The sequence below is a fragment of the Cydia pomonella genome, chromosome 14 (genome assembly GCF_033807575.1).
Source record: "Cydia pomonella isolate Wapato2018A chromosome 14, ilCydPomo1, whole genome shotgun sequence".
NCBI classification, from domain to species: domain Eukaryota; kingdom Metazoa; phylum Arthropoda; class Insecta; order Lepidoptera; family Tortricidae; genus Cydia; species Cydia pomonella.
The window spans coordinates 7,342,453-7,360,117 of NC_084716.1; the positions used below are offsets into that span (position 1 = coordinate 7,342,453).

General features: G+C 37.0%; 1 protein-coding gene across 3 annotated transcripts in view; it reads left to right on the forward strand.

The window, feature by feature from the left end:
• LOC133524830 (uncharacterized) overlaps nucleotides 1-17,665 on the forward strand; it is a 467,029-nt gene that overhangs the window by 203,054 nt on the left and 246,310 nt on the right. Inside the window, exon 1 of one of the 3 annotated variants that reach the window (XM_061860982.1) lies at nucleotides 10,050-10,538. The exons of the other annotated variants lie outside the window; for them this stretch is intronic. The gene's annotated coding sequence lies outside the window, so the exon portion shown is untranslated. Of the gene's footprint in view, nucleotides 1-10,049; nucleotides 10,539-17,665 lie in introns of those variants that run through there. 3 annotated transcript variants of the gene reach the window in all.

A 17,665-nucleotide genomic window follows, 5' to 3' on the forward strand; every position in this document is an offset into this window, starting at 1 on the left:
GCCGCCGCTCCCACCGGTGTTGCCCTTGAGCCATCCTAGATGTCGCTTTTTGTGGGGACCCATCGTGTGCGGTCGAGTGACCGTTTGCCGGAAATAATATTCACATAAGATTCCATCAGCTCTCAAATAGTCCTTACACCCTGGCGGGTGCTGCCTCTTCGTGCGTTCCTTGACACGGACAAGGGCAGCAACCGCCCGGTGTACCCCTTACATTTCATTAAAGTGACCAAAGGGCCTCTACGTGTTCAAAACTCCGGAACACCATTGTTCCGTGATGGGAAAAACATACCTATAAATAAATAAATAAAGTAAATTAGTCAAATGATAATACTAATGGCTACATTAAACAAATCTAATACCCCAGGGACTATTTCATTAAAATATTTGTCCGATAACCAGACACAGATACTGTGAAAATTATATGTGCTTATTAACTTATTCTAGGTACTTCTAAAGTATGTAGGATTTTTTTTCATATTGGTTCATATTAAGTAAGTAAAGTAAAATCAATCATAAAATACCTTCCTTCCTTCTTTCCAAGATCTTTGTTCATCGATTCAAGTATATTATGTAAAAAGAGCTAGCTCGCAACCGATTTTAAAAATAACGGTAAATACCGCTTTGATTTGGTTTTACTCCAAACTTTCATAAGAACGGGAACGTTTTTCGAAATTTATTGTAACCCAAATGAACCAGTTTATTCGACGAGCGACGAGACGACCGACCGGGCTAGTGGTATGCCGCGTAAAAAAAACACCAACATCTGAAGAAACCGGTTTTATCGTTCTAAACCGGTTAATCTGGCAAGAACTTTATGGAAATGATCTCCTATAAACCGGTTAAAAAATAACGGTTTTACGAACGAAACCGAAGAAGATTTTGCGCCAAGTACATGAAAACGGTTTGGAAATTCAACCGGTTTCCGAGCCCTGGGTACAATGTACATTGTACATCTAGGCGGCGGCTGTTCTCATTATTTTTTTATTTGAATATTTAACTACATAGCATTAGGTACTACCAACAGACAATTAACTATGAGCACTCATTTTGGTTTAAAAAGAATTACGTGTTTTATCTCTTCATAATTAAAACAGGATATTGGATTTTCGAGTACTTAATTAACGTGTTTATTTTACGCTCCATAAAAAGGAAACTTCGTAGATTGTTCGTAATTAACGAAATCAACAATTATGGATGTTATCTGTGTATATGTATAGGTATGTTATAACATATATCGTTGACTAGTACCCTTATGCCTAAAATATTCAAAATACACTCTTGTACTGTTTAAATGGGAGAAATCAAAAAATCGGGTCTAATAAATTTTGCATAAATACTCGTAATATCTTCTTTTTAAATAGTATAGATAAGTACTACATCGTTTTTACTTATCCACAATGGAATATAAGTAGGCTATTCTGAATAAAAAAGGATCGTCTTTCTACCCCACATAGTTTAAGAAGTAATATAAAAAAGTGCCGATTTTGTTTTGGCTTTCCTTAAAAGTTGACTTTTCACATCCGACCATATGGAACTCGAGGCGAGACTTATTTTCTAAATCATGTGTACGCATTTTGTAACGCAATTAGACTCTTGAGAGAACCTGCGTCCTATAAACCTTTATGTATACAAACCCTAATTATACTTTGACCGAGACCAAATTACCTAACATTAAGATTTAAGTCAAACAGGATTCCTGCTAGGCTCCTAAATCTCACTACAGAGAGTTTTAGGTTAATTCTGCTAAAATATGTATGCTAATGGCTCCAGTGCGAAAGGAAGCTAATGAATGCTTTATATATGTTACAGTTATTAGCCTAGATACTTTGAAAATAGGTTGTAAAAATCATTTAGTTTATGGAGACATTTCTCTGCTCGAGAAAACTCCGTGTTGTGATAGAGAAATAAGAAAGCTGGGTGTGTTTTCTCCATTCATAGCTTTTCTTACTCAGTAAATAATAAGTTGGATGGGACGTATCAGATAGTAAATCGTACCTTTATTAATAAGTTTCAAACTTGCTTTAAACTTATTACTTATTAAGCTTAAATCTTATTAATGAAGTTTTCGCCAAGCTCGGTTAAAACTTAATATAAATGGGTTGTATGGAGTGGGCAATATAAGTTTACTTATTTCTCTATGGTGTTGTCTAAGATTCGATAAGCACTGGTAGAGATATAGTTTTTAGTAAAGTTTGTAAATATAAATGCATATCATAGTCATTGTTATAGTCATACCTATCTCATGTTTTTATAAGGCCTTACGCTGCAACAATGCTTTAAGGAAATAAAAGTTAGTAGTTGCTTTACAGGCCTAAAGGCTAGGCCCAAGCCTGACTTCATTTCTAAAGCCTACTATAGAAAAAAATTTATAAGTAGGGCCCATACATTTCATGCCGTTGACGCAAAAATGACGTAATTTAACTTACATAGAGTTTTTTTTACAACACTACAAATAGATAACTTACCTATTGATGCGTAATAAAATAAATACTTGGTACGTAAAATAGACTACTAAATTGTAATCAAAAATATGTAATATTTAATACACTAATAATCTATTATTTAGTTGAATGACAATAAGATGAAAGTTAGACGTTTCTGTGCTGATTGACAAGACTAAATCAGTTAACTAAAGAGGTACCTACTGATTAGAATCATACTTCATGTAGCGTGACGTCATTTTTCCCTCAACGGCATGAATTGTACGGGCCCTGCTTTTCAGTAAAATAGTTCTTTATACGTTGATTCTTATATAAAAAACCTTAGTTTTCTTTTCTAAATTGCATTGCATTTGAAAATTCTTTTTTCTTCAATTCAGACCCTTTGCCACGTTCATTGGCCGTTTTCCCACCGTGACCCGTCTTATCAACTCCTTTGTGTTTGCATAGCCAATACACAATATATATCGGGACCTTTACTTCCGATTTTGCTGGGAACATAGCCTTATTTAACTTAAAAAAGGTCTATACTCTAGTCAACAGTACATGTCGAAACAGTAAGTAAGGAAACCCTCCAACGAGTTATAGTAATATTAATTAAGATTAAAGATTTTATTATCATACCCACTCACATGCTTAATATTTTTCAGTGACCTCTATTATTATAATAAAATAAGGGTGACAGCTGGTAACTACAGTTACCAAAAGCAATTGAGTGGATACACGCTTTGAGCTGGGTAAGTGACTTGTAGATCGCCGGGACAATGTTTTGTGAAAATAGATTTGCACATTTGACGTGGTATTTACCTAACAATAACCCAATAATATATTGAATCATAAACCTAAAACCATTATTATAAACCAAGTTCAACGCAGTTATTTGTTTATAGGTTTGCATTTAAAATGAAACTTACATTTAATAGGAAAGAAAATAATGATGATGCCCCGGGAAAGAATATGCCATAACTATGACCTAGTATTATTTATACAGATTGTAACAAAAACAGTGGAGATCCGTTTAAGGGCATATTCAGTATCGTATTCTGATTAGGCATGCGTGGAAAAAAATATTTTTAACGCGAAAAAATATTTTTTTCTATGTGACAGCTCGTTCAAATCGGCCAACTCTTCTTCTTCTACTTATTAGGTATACCTACCTACACAGTGTTACAGAAGCAAGAGAAATCGGATTTTTGTAGCGTTGCTTGACGGATATATTTAAGTCAATAAGAATACTTAAAAAGTTGTGAAATATCGTTCCTTTCGACAACATTGTATACATTGTATACTTTTAATAAAAACATTAAAAAACAAGTTTTTAAAAGATATTTCATTTTACTAGCGATTGAAATGTTTCATAAGACAAGATATTTAAGTGATATTTACCACCTCATTTTCAACAAAATAGGTACCTTATAAAAAGTGATTATTAGGAATAAGCTCGTAATATATTATATTTTTGTATAAAAAAATTTGTATATAATCTGTTTAACCGCTTTTATTTTTAAAAGCCTGATTTTGGTCTTGGGGAACAACCTCTTGGATGTCTTATTTTTCTTACTGTTTTTAATCTGACTACCAGTTTGACGTAATGACGCGTCCCGTCGTGCGGAACTCATTTCGTTGTTTTCCTGCGGGACCCGAGCCAATAAAGTCGTGAGTTCCTTTCTTACAAAAATAATCATTTCCCTACCAAATATAATCAAAACCTATTTTCGGTACCAAGGGGGTATAATGAAGTGTTGGAGTAAATGAAATTACAAAAATACATTACAGGCCTCGTAGCGTTGACATAGATAACCTACAACAAGTTTAAAAAATCGGTCAAGAACATGTCGGGCCATGCTCAATGTAGAGTTCCGTAGTTACTATTCTGTCAGAATATGGTAAACGGGAGCTATTAGTAAGTATCATGTATATAACAAGCATAAGCCAAACCAACCAACCACCAAAACCATTTGTTCACTCCATGTTATTTTATGTCCTTCTTGTCCGTTACCTTCCGTGATTCTTCTCACTGATGGTCTCATCGGAAGATCAGCGCTGGAAGCCACCAGCAACATGCTGAGAGGAGGCCATTTCGTGGCTCTTTATACTTTCTATGTTTTTGTGTTATTTATTTTATGATGTAATTTGTCTCGTTTGTGTTTATGAATAAAAATAATTCTATTCTATTCTATAAGGGAGTAACTTCGCAGCGCTTTGTAAGTATTTTTACTATGAAGAGAAGAGACTTTTTACAATAACGGCTGGACCGATCATGTTCGCTATAGTTTTCATTGAAAGTGTTTATTGAGCTTTTTTTTGCGATTTTTTCTTATATTTTGGACCTACGGTTCAAAAGTTAGAGGGGCGACACATATTTTTTTCTTTAGGAGCGATTATTTCCGAAAGTATTCACTTTATTATAAAAATGTTTATGGACTCCCGTTTTTGTTTTGAAGACCTATCCAACAATGCCCTACACCAATGGATTAAAGCAAAAAAAAAAACATTCTGTACCAGAAATAATTTGTTTGTAAGTAGTTTTTATTTTACCGTTCCTGTTGACATGTTTGATTTATGTATTCATGCCAAATTGCAGCTTTCTAGCACGAAGCAAAGCCGCGGACGGACGGACAGACGGACATGGCGATACTATAAGGGTTCCTAGTTGACTACATCTTGTGTCTTTATCATCTTGCGGCCGCCATGAGGCTTAAAGTGGTCACGTTTTTAGGGTTCCGTAGTGAACCAGAAACCCTTATAGTTAATTTCACCATGTCCGTCGTGTCGTGTTTCGTCATCCTAGTTCTGTGGTTGCGTCCAGATGCGTTGCTCAATTGGTATGTAACGCTGAAGTGGCATTCCAATTCACGAAATGCACTTCAGTCGACCAATGGTACGGCATGATACAATCCAATGTGACCTATAATGAAATGCGCTTTATAATTTTGGACAAATTATTTCATTTAAATATTTTTCCTACTCCTCTACTGTTATCTGTCATTTATGCATTCATTAACACGAATATAAGAACATACGTAAAAGGTTTCAAGAAAAGTCTATATTGTCTATTCCTCATAAAAGCTCTTGTGCTTTTAATCGCTATAACGTTACTGCGATTAATGGCTACCAACCTAACAAAACCAAAACGAATACAGTTTTAAACTAAGTGCATTGCTGCCAACTTACAAAATATTCATTTGGTTGCATAGTAAAAATAATTACTTCATAAGTCAGAAACACGCATGTGACACCCGAATATCGTCACGCTGTACAAAGGGAGGGGAGACCGCGGTGATTGCAACAATTACCGAGGCATTTCCCTCCTTAGTATCGTGGGCAAGTTATTCGGTCGGGTAGTACTATCAAGACTACAGCAACTTGCCGATCGCGTATATCCCGAAAGTCAGTGTGGATTCCGTGCCCAGCGTTCCACAACGGATATGATCTTTACACTTCGGCAAATCCAAGAAAAATGTAGAGAACAGAAAACACCTTTGGTTGTCGCATTCGTTGACCTAAATAAGGCCTTCGACACAGTTAGCCGAGAAGGGCTTTATTCTGTACTGGAACACATCGGATGCCCACCAAATCTCTTGAATCTTGTGAAGTCCTTTCACGAAGGTATGCAAGGTGCAGTGGTGTTCGACGGTACCGTGTCTGACCCGTTCCCTATGCGTCGAGGCGTTCGGCAAGGCTGCGTACTGGCCCCTACCCTGTTTGGTATATTCTTCTCGTTGCTGCTAAAAACTGCTTTCGGTGACGACCAACAGGGTATCCATCTGCATACAAGGGCCGATGGGAAACTTTACAACGTTTCCCTTCTAAAGTCTAAGCGAAAACGAGACAATTTATTCGTTGACAACTTGCTCTTTGCTGACGACGCAGCCTTCATCGCCACATCACAGTTTGAGCTTCAAACTATTATGGACAAATTTTCTCGGGCCTGTGCTCTGTTCTCTATGTCCATCAATCCCCGGAAAACTGTTGTATTGGCTCAAGGGTGTGCGGAAATACCGACGATCGTGTTGGATGGCGACCCGCTGGAGTCAGTCGACAAGTTTTGTTACCTCGGGTCGACGGTGACTAGTAATCTCTCACCGGATGCGGAAATCGACGTTCGAATCGGAAAAGCCGCGACGATGTTTGGGAAGTTGAGTACAAGAGTATGGCAAAATAAACATCTAACCAGGAAAACCAAGATGATCGTTTATCAAACGTGCATCCTGAGCATACTCTTGTATGGGGCTGAGACTTGGACATCGTACGCCAAGCACGAGCGTCGTCTCAACGCTTTCCACATGCGCTGCATCCGGAACATATTAGATATAAATTGGAAGGACAGGGTTACGAACGAGAGGGTTCTTGAGATTGCTCAGCTACCCAGCCTCTTTGCGCTGCTAAAGCAGAGACGCTTACGTTGGCTGGGGCATGTGCATCGAATGCAACCTTCTCGTTTGCCGCGGCGTGTTTTACTTGGCGCCATAGCTGATGCCAAGAGAAGCGTCGGTCGGCCTATGTTACGGCATAAGGACTGCGCCAAGCGAGACATGCACGCCTTCAACATCCCTGTTCATAAATGGGAGGAGCTTGCCGAGGACAGAGATAAGTGGCGCAAACTGGTGTTCGACGGACGTAAAATCCACGATGAGACTTGGTTTAAGACACTTGCTAGTAAGCGAGCCAAGCGTCATCAGCCCGACACCTGTTCGCCACGGACACACTACACCTGCCTGGCTTGTGGTCGTGTTTGCCGCTCCCGTATTGGCCTACACAGCCATGAAAAGCGCTGCCGCTCTACCTGACACTGTTTGAATAGTCTGTAATAGACTCAAAGGCCAATGATGATAGACTACGAAGACCGCTTAGCGTTGCTTGTTAGTCTCCGTAGGCTACGGTGGCCAAAATTGAGAAAAAACTGTTCAAAAATTTAATTTAGCAAGTAGCAAGTACCAGGGCCTCATGAGTTACGAGGTGTCGCTGACCGGCCGGCCGCGGCCCGGGGCGGGCCGGGCGCGTAACAAAGTATGCTCGCGCGTCTTGGCTATACACTTTTGCTGTAATTTGTTTACCTAAATTAAGATTTATTTTTGTTGACTCGTAGGAAAAATATTGTATGCAACGTTGTATAAGTAGGTCAAAAAATGCTCCTGGCGTATTCCTTTACAATGTTCGCCTACGCCTTCGGCTCCGGCTCACATTGTAACTCACGCCACTCGCCTTTTTTGACCCTTCTTATACAACTGTTGCATAAAATACTATATTAAGCGCCTACCGACAAAATCTGATAATATTATTATAACATTCGTGGTGTGTGGTCAAAGTGTTACTTCAGTATCGGGCGGAATTATCTAGACGGAAACTACAGTTTCGGCACGGCCGAAATGTTCGGCAGTTTTTTGGCAGAAACCAAACCTTTGGCCGAAACATGATTTTTATGCCAAACCAAAACCTAAACTTCATTTGTTTTCGAACACTAGAATGCCCGAAATTAGCACCCACCGTGGTGATTGCGGCTAATTGGTAACAGATAAGTAATAAAAAATAAGATCGTCGATTTTGTTAGGCGATTGACAACGAAATTTTAACTAAACATAAGTAGCAATAGTATGAACTCACAACAAACACTAATCAATGTGTAAACAGACCCCAATGTAAAGGCCAGGCACACTGATCCCGTAGCCATTGACCTTAAAACTTTTATGACGATGTATCTATAGGGACCGTGCGCGTTGGAGGGTTTGCCATCTTGTGGCCTGAATCGGAACCATAAACATGTACATTTACACGTCACGTGTTTTCTTGTGCATAGTAGGTTCTGCCATCTTGTGGGCTACATCGGAACAATGAACATCACATTTACGCCTCGCGCCAAAAATCTGACTGCTCCTGTGCTGCCTTCTACAGTTCATGCACGCTCCCTTGACAATTCATCTGATCCGATATGTCGTACGGTTCCTACAAAGTTGTATAAAAATGACATCGTCTCAAATTACATTAAAACACACGCGAAACAAAAACAACTCAATACTCAGTTGTTACGACAGGTAGTCACGACAGAACTGTCATTACAAAACCCGTTTTATATGTAAATAATACCTGTTCGCCGTAGTAAAGCAATTTGCAAATTAATTGAAATATTTTTTCATGGCGGAACACTGTAATCGACTTTTATAGTTATTTGCTTTGTTATAGTTACAATGTAGGGGGATTCATTAAATATAGGTAGCTCATATTACTTAACTTCACTCATGGTTTGTTAGAAAGCCTCCAGGAACAGGAGGCAGCTAATTACAGGTATTAATCTCACCCCTGACGTCTAGCTGGTAAGTTGAAACTTGAATTTAACAAGAGCGATTTGTCACTATTAACATATTATAAATAGTGGCTCTGAGAAAGCTACTAGTTATACCACCTGAGGCTTCGCAAGCCCAATCGATTAAAAACATTCTAGATAATTATGAGGTAAAGCTGCTCACAAAACTTTAGCAGAATCGGTAGAGAAATGTGAACTGTAGAGAACATTCGGAAGGAAAGCCTTTTTACCCGACTGCCAAAGGGAGGAGGGTATATTTTTCGAGTGTATGTATGTATGTCTGTTTCTTTGTGGCCTTCTGTAGCCTAAACGGCTTGATGGATTTTGATGTATGAGGTATCGTTAGATTAGTCTTGATCGCGGGAGTGTCATAGTAGGAGTGTTTTTGGGAGTAACTAAAAAGTTATAAATATAAAAATTAATTATTATAAAAAAAGCAAAAACCCGACTGCACACTAAAAAAGAGGAAAACAAGCCCCACAAGAATATTGTTGTTGATGGTAAGTATCGCAGGCGGGGACCAACAACCAAAATGACTATGAGTAACCCTCTGTTGGTCCCCGCCTGCGATACTTACCATCAACAACAATATTCTTGTGGGGCTTGTTTTCCTCTTTTTTAATGTGCAGTCGGTTTTTTTGTTTTTTTATAATAATTATTTTATCCAAACTATAACGAAGACCTTCGTTCCGCTCGGTCAGAAAACAGCCGACCCTTTTTTAATGCAAGAATGATGACATCGCGTAGGTGGTTTGGAACGACGCACGTTCCAAATGTTCCTAAATACTTGTAAAATTGAAAGGTTTCAAGAAAATAACCCCACGCCCCGTGACAGATGTCCTGTACGAGTGTACTGTCCTGTACCAGCCGCAGCGCACACCCTTCCACTTATTCAATACCAAATCTACGGTTTCCATAATTTCATGTTCAAACTGTGGAATTATATTATTTCTACTGGGGACCCTCTACATAATGATACATTATCAACGTAAAACGGTGTAATAATGAAAAAGATAATACTCGTATTAGGTATACTTTCGCTATACAGTAGTTTAATATCGCTTGTTACGGCCAACTAAACTAGGGGTGGTCGTAAAAATAATGACGGCAGTTTATTGGATATGCTTACTAGTTTTATGGTTTCGTCTAACAAAAACTTTTTGCGTTTACTGGTAACTCTATTTTGGGGAATTTAATAAAGAAATTTGAAGAAATATTACAAGGAAGTTACAGACGAAAAAGTGATTCACAAAATTTGTTGAAAGGTTTGTTTTTTGATATGTTCAAATTCAAATGTAATGGCAAATTGGAATTTGTTTATTTAAACTTTATTGCACAATTAAACAAAAAAGAGTACAAAAGGCAGACTTAATGCCTCGTCTTAAGGCATTCTCTATCAGTCATCCATTGAGCTAAACAGAAACAGTTTGGTGCAGGATTGTAGACAGTTGACATGAGAGTAGATATTGAATGGTTTTCTCTTGTCTATTTTACGACGTCCTATTTATATGCATAGGTGTGGGTAGGTTTTTATTACATTAGTGTCGAGTGTGGACACAGGGATCTGCTCGTTTATTTGCTAAGAATTAATGCGGGCGGACGAACTTAAGCCCTTTTCTTTTGAATGTAGACAGGCCCGGAGACTCTTACACATTTCTTTTCTATTTTTATTAAATAAATACTAAAATATTTTAACGTTATCAGAAGACATACTAAGTTCTGAATTGACATCTGTAAATATTTAACACATTTTTCTGATTTCAGGTAATTCGAGCACTTTTCTTTTGCGCTGGACTAAGGTACTAACTTTTTTTTTGTATAGAACATTATTACACAAATCAACTAAGCCCCACAGTAAACTCAATTAGGCATGTGTTGTGGGTAATTAGACAACAATACGTATATGTAATACACGTAATACATATGTATATCAATATTTATAAATACTAAAATTCATAGAACACACGCATAACTCAGGAACAAATAAATATCCATGCTGATCACACGAATAAATGACCTTACCACGATTTGAACCCGGGACCATCAGCAGTCACTACTCGCTAGGCCAGACAGATCGTTAAAGGAGATCATCGATTGTGGCTCCGCAGGAAAAACCTTGGCGTATATGGTACAGACTATTGCAGTAAAATATATACGTATTTTTATTTCAATGGATTAGTTTTTGTAGCACGAATCTTGGGCAAAATTTTACCAGAATTGCATAAAGGTGAATTAAAATTTAAACTGCATTATATTATTTTACTTTCGCTAAAGTTAAAGCTAAAGTTTCTTGGCAGAAAAGACTTCTAAATTTATTCTGTGTCTAACTTAAAGTCTACTTAATTTGGAAACTTAATTTGAACTTTAGTATGTAATATGGAGGTTCTACGTGAAGGAAAATCAGTGTCAGATTACATTATTTTCAACTTTTGTTATTCTTACATTTAGGATTCGTCATTGAATATTTTATCGCCCACGCGTAAATTACATCTAAGTCCAAACACAGTCGTGTACGCAAATTATACAATTAAACGTTGCATTTTTTTTTCTAGTGCTATATTAAAAACAAATTATTTCCAATCTCCGTGAAATGGAATATTGAAGGCAAGAGCTTCTAATATTCATGAGAAACGGCGGTGTAAGGGATGCGCGTAGCGATTTCTCCAGGGTAGTTCATCACTTGACCAGAAATATATTATTTAACGAGGGATCTAGTTTGGGAGATCTTCACTCAGTTGTGGGACATTTGAGACATATTTATCGAAGGAATAGAACCATAGGGTATGCTGAGGCGTATTGAATCACAGGGCGAATCGGATTGGACTAAAAAATTTATTGATATTTAAAATATTTCTTATGACCAGTGCGTCAGGATAAGAGGAGAGATGTAATAAATATTTTAAACATTATTGGATTTATATCTTGATCCGATTCGTCGCGGTCTACCCTACAACCCTCTACCGCTGTCTAAATTAGTTTGTTGTTAATTTTAGTCTCAATCCATTTTGGCTTTTTAATTTGTAATTGTCTGAAATAAATATTATAGGATATTATCACACAAATTGACTAACTTCCACAATAAGCTCAATTAGGCTTGTGTTGTGGGTACTTAGGCAACGATATATATAATATAGGTAATCATATTTATACATAGAAAACACTCATGACACAGGAACAAATATCCGTGCTCATCACACGAATAAATGCCCTTACCAGGATTTGCACCCGGGACCATCGGCTTTATAAGCAGGGGCTACCCACTACGCCAGATAGGTATTGTGCTAACTTTTTGGATTAACGGCTCAAAACAAAAAAACTGTTGCACGAGAAAGGTTAAAAATGGAACGAGTTTTTTAACGACTCAACGCGACGCTGAAGCAATAATCCTAGCAATTAAATATTTTTAAAATGCCAGTTACGGCTGCTGTACAGTCGAGTTCATAAATATGTATACATTGTTTCACCTTATTACAGGATTTAGGTGAAAATATTACACATTTATGAACTCGACTGTAGTAATAATATACTGTATTGTAACATAATTGGTACAAAGAAAGTGTTTAAAGGCGAAATCATCCCCTTACGGAATCTCTTCCAGCTAACCTTTACGGTTGTTTCTAGAGATCGTATGTCACTCCTAAGGAGGTTGATTTTGATGTGTCGTCGCCGAATTCTTATTTTCGCATTTGTTTATTGTTACTGTCGACATAACCTGATCAGTACCCCTAGTGTACATTTATTCGATAGCGAAACGTGACGTACGCGTTTGCGTTAAGTCTCATTTTGTATGGGATTTTGAGTTTCCAAAACGTCTCGCTTGGCGCGCTGTTTCTAAATTCCATACTAAATGAGACTTAACGCAAACGCGTACGCCACGTTTCGCTATCGAATAAATTTACACTAGGGGTACTGAATGATTTTGTTACGCAACCCGATCCCAAAATCAATTATGTATGTAACGACTATAAAACAAATCGCGCGTATCCCACGAATACGGGCAAATTACACAGACAAATAAATACAAATTCCGATAAATCGTTCGGAAATGGACAATTTGCCGAATGAAATTGAATCGCGGTTAGACATGCTAAACCGCCTTTAATTATGTAAAGCATGTCATTTAAGCATATCGGTAACACAATCCACTGTTATGGGTATTTACTCGTATCATATAAAGGATAATCACCGAGCAGCCGTCATAGAAAACGACGTGTCGGACGCCTCGACGGACGGGCACGGCCCGGTATAGCGTGAGTCAACTTTAAGCCGGAATACTGCTGGATAATGATCTCCCCGATTGATCTCCACTACGTCTGCTGTGGTACACACGTCCAAAAGTTTGCTTTAATTTTGAGCAATGGCGAAATGTCGCGCTATGCTTTCTAGTAGCATACAATCTTAATTAATATAAAAAATGGGAAAACTAGAAAGCTTGTTTTGGATTACCACCAAAATTTGTTGGCCGTACAACCTTATAAAATTGACCCAACACTATTAATATGCAATTTAGTGTCCTTATACGTACTTACCCACACCCCGGACTTAACAGAATTCAATAAAAACACAGTGTATTTTATCAAAATTCTAAATATATTTAACCTTGTTTTGTCTACAGTGTACAGGAAAATAACATTATTATCAACTGTTACGTTTATCAGCCCACGCAGATTTCCGAAGTAAATGTACTTAAGGTCAGGTGGGTAAGGGAAACATACTTTATATATATTATAGGACTTTATTATCTATATATACTTTATGTTGCTCGGGGTAAGGGAAACCCTATAAGGAAAGTCCTTTTACGTAGATATTTTTAAGTCTATGTGGTTCATTATCGATATCAACATTTTATTTATTTTTTAATATTTTTAAGTATCTCTGTTTATTCTCCCTGCAAGTGTCCCCCTTGTCCCATAGTTCCTTTTGCCCCACCTAACCTTATATTCGTAACGTAACTAATTTTATAAAACATAAACAGAAAATAGGACTGTCATCAAAATAAACTATTTAAAATTTATTGATTACCTAAACAGACAAACGAAAATACACAAAATGAAACAAACATTTTAATTAATAGTATTTTTGCACTTTAAGCTATTTTAATCATAATAAAACAGAGGTGGCATTTGGACGTTTCTTTCAAAGTCACACATTTGACCTGTCAGTCTGATTCCCTATTATGTTAGCATATCGATTTGGGATTGTCGTTGAGTTTCAAGATGGCGAATACGCATTAAGAATATTTTTTTGTGTTTTGCTCATTAATGCTGTTTAAAGTGTAATATTCTTATTATGCAGTGAACTATCGTGGAAGTGTGCAGCTAATGAAAAACTAATCATGTAACGAGTTTAACTATGTTTTAATTAACACCCGGCAATCCATCGTGGCTTTTAGTAAAGTCCCGCTATGTCTTTACTAAAAGCAACTACCGCTTAACAAACTAATGCTTTACGAGTACACTTAAAAGTTACTATTGAACAACGACACTTGACATTTACCAAATCATCATAGATTTGATGGAGGCCATATTTTAAAAGAAGAAAAAGAAGCATATCTTTTTGTGTACCTACTCGTATTTCATTTATCACTTATATTGTTAGAAATGTCTACCCCTATTTAGTATATTTGACTCTGAATAGCATCAAACCAGGGAAAGATGGACACATGCGTCATTTACAATCATATTTCTGGGTGCCTTGCTAACTGTAAATCGACAAACGCTACACGAAAAATAATGTATCGGAATGACAGATGCCACGAAAAGTCACGTGACTAATTCCATACATTATTTAAGTTTCGATTTGCGATTTCTATCGACGATTGTCATATTAGCTAAGCCAGGGGGCTTTAAGATTTAGTCTTTCATATATTTCTATTGTAATTTATACGAATAAATAAAAAGCTAAAGATAAGATTACTATATTAAAGTCTTTTCAATACGTTTTATGTATGCAGGTATCATGTCGTAACCGTAACCGTAGTGGTAGCCTATGAACGTATGCAAGTCCAATGTCTCGTAAGTTTTGTCGGCCCTTTAGAAGCACTGTTTTTAAGCACTTTTTTGCCTTTTCCGATTCTTTTTTTTACAATACGTTCATTTACAATTGTTTCGCTCTAACAGATTTTCCAAATACAATAACCAAAATCATTTTATAAACAAACAGCTATTCATCACGCTATCGGCGAGGGTTGTCAACACGAACAATCGAACGATATGTGACACGCAACCCTATTTCAAACACCCTATTGAAAGGTATTGATTTTGTCTATTATTGCTTAATAAACATCGCTTTTGTAGATTAAATATGCAAGGTGGTGATTTTCAGTAAATGAATATTGAAATATGAGTATCTTTGTATATAACTCAAGTTATTTTAATTTGTGGGGCAATTAAGAAAAAATACCGAATCAATTTTGTGGGCCAGAATCGTTTTTACTTTTGTATTCTTAATAGGTTATAGCTAATAATTTTGTGGATATAGATTACAAACAGTCTGGTATAAACGTCGCTCTTGTAAAACACGTAACAATGCAATACAAATACTCTTACACAATTTACACACCTCAAAACAACAGCACTTTCAGAAATATTTGTTTTGTTTTAACGTTTTTTTTTTCTATAATTCCTAAAATTCGTTGTTAGTGAAAAATTACTCGTCGTTTTATTTCATCCGCTAGTCGTTCCACTCATAGCTCCGCTACTCGCTCCGTTCCCGCACCGTTTGTAATGAAAGCGGTGTTTGTAAAACGTCACATTGTCTTCGCGCATGGATTGAATTTCATGAAGTATTCAAATGTGACGCTGACAATAACTTGAATAGACGCTTAAGTACTTCGATTTAATCGTTGCCATTGGAAAGTTCCCAACTGCTATATCTAGGTTTCTAACTTTCAATAAATAGTCTCTCTCCCTTTTTGGTGTTAGTGTGAGGATTAGTATCATATCGGAAACAGATCGAATACCTAACTAAAACTCGAGGGACTTCCTATTCTAGTTCCATGTTGTTGTAGTTAGCCTTGTGATTAGTTCCTTTGTTTTTTGTACTTTAATATTGTTTAAAGTGTAATATCGAAAGCTTATTATTCAGTAAACTAATGTGGTAATGTGCAATGAATGGAGAATTAATCTTGAAACGCGTTTAACCACCATTTTGGAGTCAACTGCCAGTAGTTCACATGTTACTTGTAAACAAGAGCTAATAAAATCACCGTACACTGTCTTGTACTAACCGTACAATTTTAGTCGTATTTAAAGCTCTTAATACCTTGATACTGATGAAATAGTCCCTCTAGACTGAAGCTATAATTTAAAACGAATGAATGAATGGATGATGGTTCGTAGGTGGTCCAATGTATATCGTTGGCTGTTCAACGTGGGAACGCCGCTGGTATTATGAGGACGTTTGTGCCGGGTACTTATCGGATTAATGTAACGAAGCCTGTGGATCTGATGGTATGTTTTTTTGGTTGATAAAATAATTACTTTACTATGAATGAACTAAAACTCGAATTGGCCTGTAAGTAGGTAATGGCCTTACTTTAGAACTCTATCGAACGTCTACTTTACTGACTTGCCAATTTCGTAATTGGCTCACTACTTTTCTAGGTCAACGAGTAGCGATTGTCCCTAAATACCATTGTTTCCGTATGAAGAGTCATTTTTAGGGTTCCGTAGCCAAATGGCATAAAACGGAACCCTTATAGTTTCGCCATGTCCGTCTGTCTGTCTGTCTGTCTGTCTGTCTGTCTGTCTGTCCGAGGCTTTGCTCCGTGGTCGTTAGTGCTATAAAGATGAAATTTGGCATGGATATATAAATCAATAAAGCCGACAAAGTCGTACAATAAAATCTAAAAAATTTTTTTTTTAGGGTACCTCCCCTACACGTAAAGTGGGGGTGAAATTTTTTTTTCTCTTCAACCCTAGAGTGTGGGGTATCGTTGGAAAGTTCTTTCAAAACTAATCGGGGTTTTCAAGAAACATTTTTTGATAAAGTGAATATATTCGGAGATAATCGCTCCGAAAGAAAAAAATGTGTCCCCCCCCCCTCTAACTTTTGAACCATAGGTCCAAAAAATATGAAAAAAATCGTGGAAGTAGAGCTTAAGAAAGACATTAAATGAAAACTATAGCAGACATGATCAGTTTAGCTGTTTTTGAGTTATCGCAAAAAGTTTTCCCTTCATAGTAAAAAGACTTACTTTAATTAGGTACTGATTATGCAAATTTGCCTATTTGTTTAACTTGGGTGAAAGGTACCGTTTCATCCCTTGGTTAACAATTTACTATACTTTAAGCTCCAGTTTAGCTTATTGTGACGGAAGAGTAACTACGGAACCCTACACTGAGCGTGGCCCGACATGCTCTTGGCCGGTTATTTCGCATTGAAATGTGCCTTGCTAGTTAACTAGTTATTCGATCGGAACGGATTTGTACCCAGGTACAAAAACAAAACAGGTTTTCAATTGGATGTTGTAAAAGCGGATTTAGAAAAGCAACAATTCAGATTGCGACTGAAAAATTCGATAGATTTTCGGCCCCGTGATAAATTGGTTTAAAATGTTTAAATTGTTTAACGGTGGCGTTCAGCCGAATACTTTTGTGTACGATTGCTACGAACCCGTCGGAATCTGACTCTATGGGAGTCAAAGGAATGTCATGGGTATCTACCTAAATGAAATTTACGTGCTCATATGCGGCCATATCACTATCACTACATTTTATAAAACAAAGTACCCCGCCACGCCTGTCTGTCTGTATGTTCACGATAAACACAAAAACTACTGAATGGATTTTCATGCGGTTTTCACTTATCAATTGACTGATTCTTGAGGAAGGTTTAGGTGTATAATTTGTTAACCCTTGCGAAGCTGGGACGGCTCGCTAGTTTAAATATGAAATTTAACAACTGTACAGTCAGCATCAAAAGT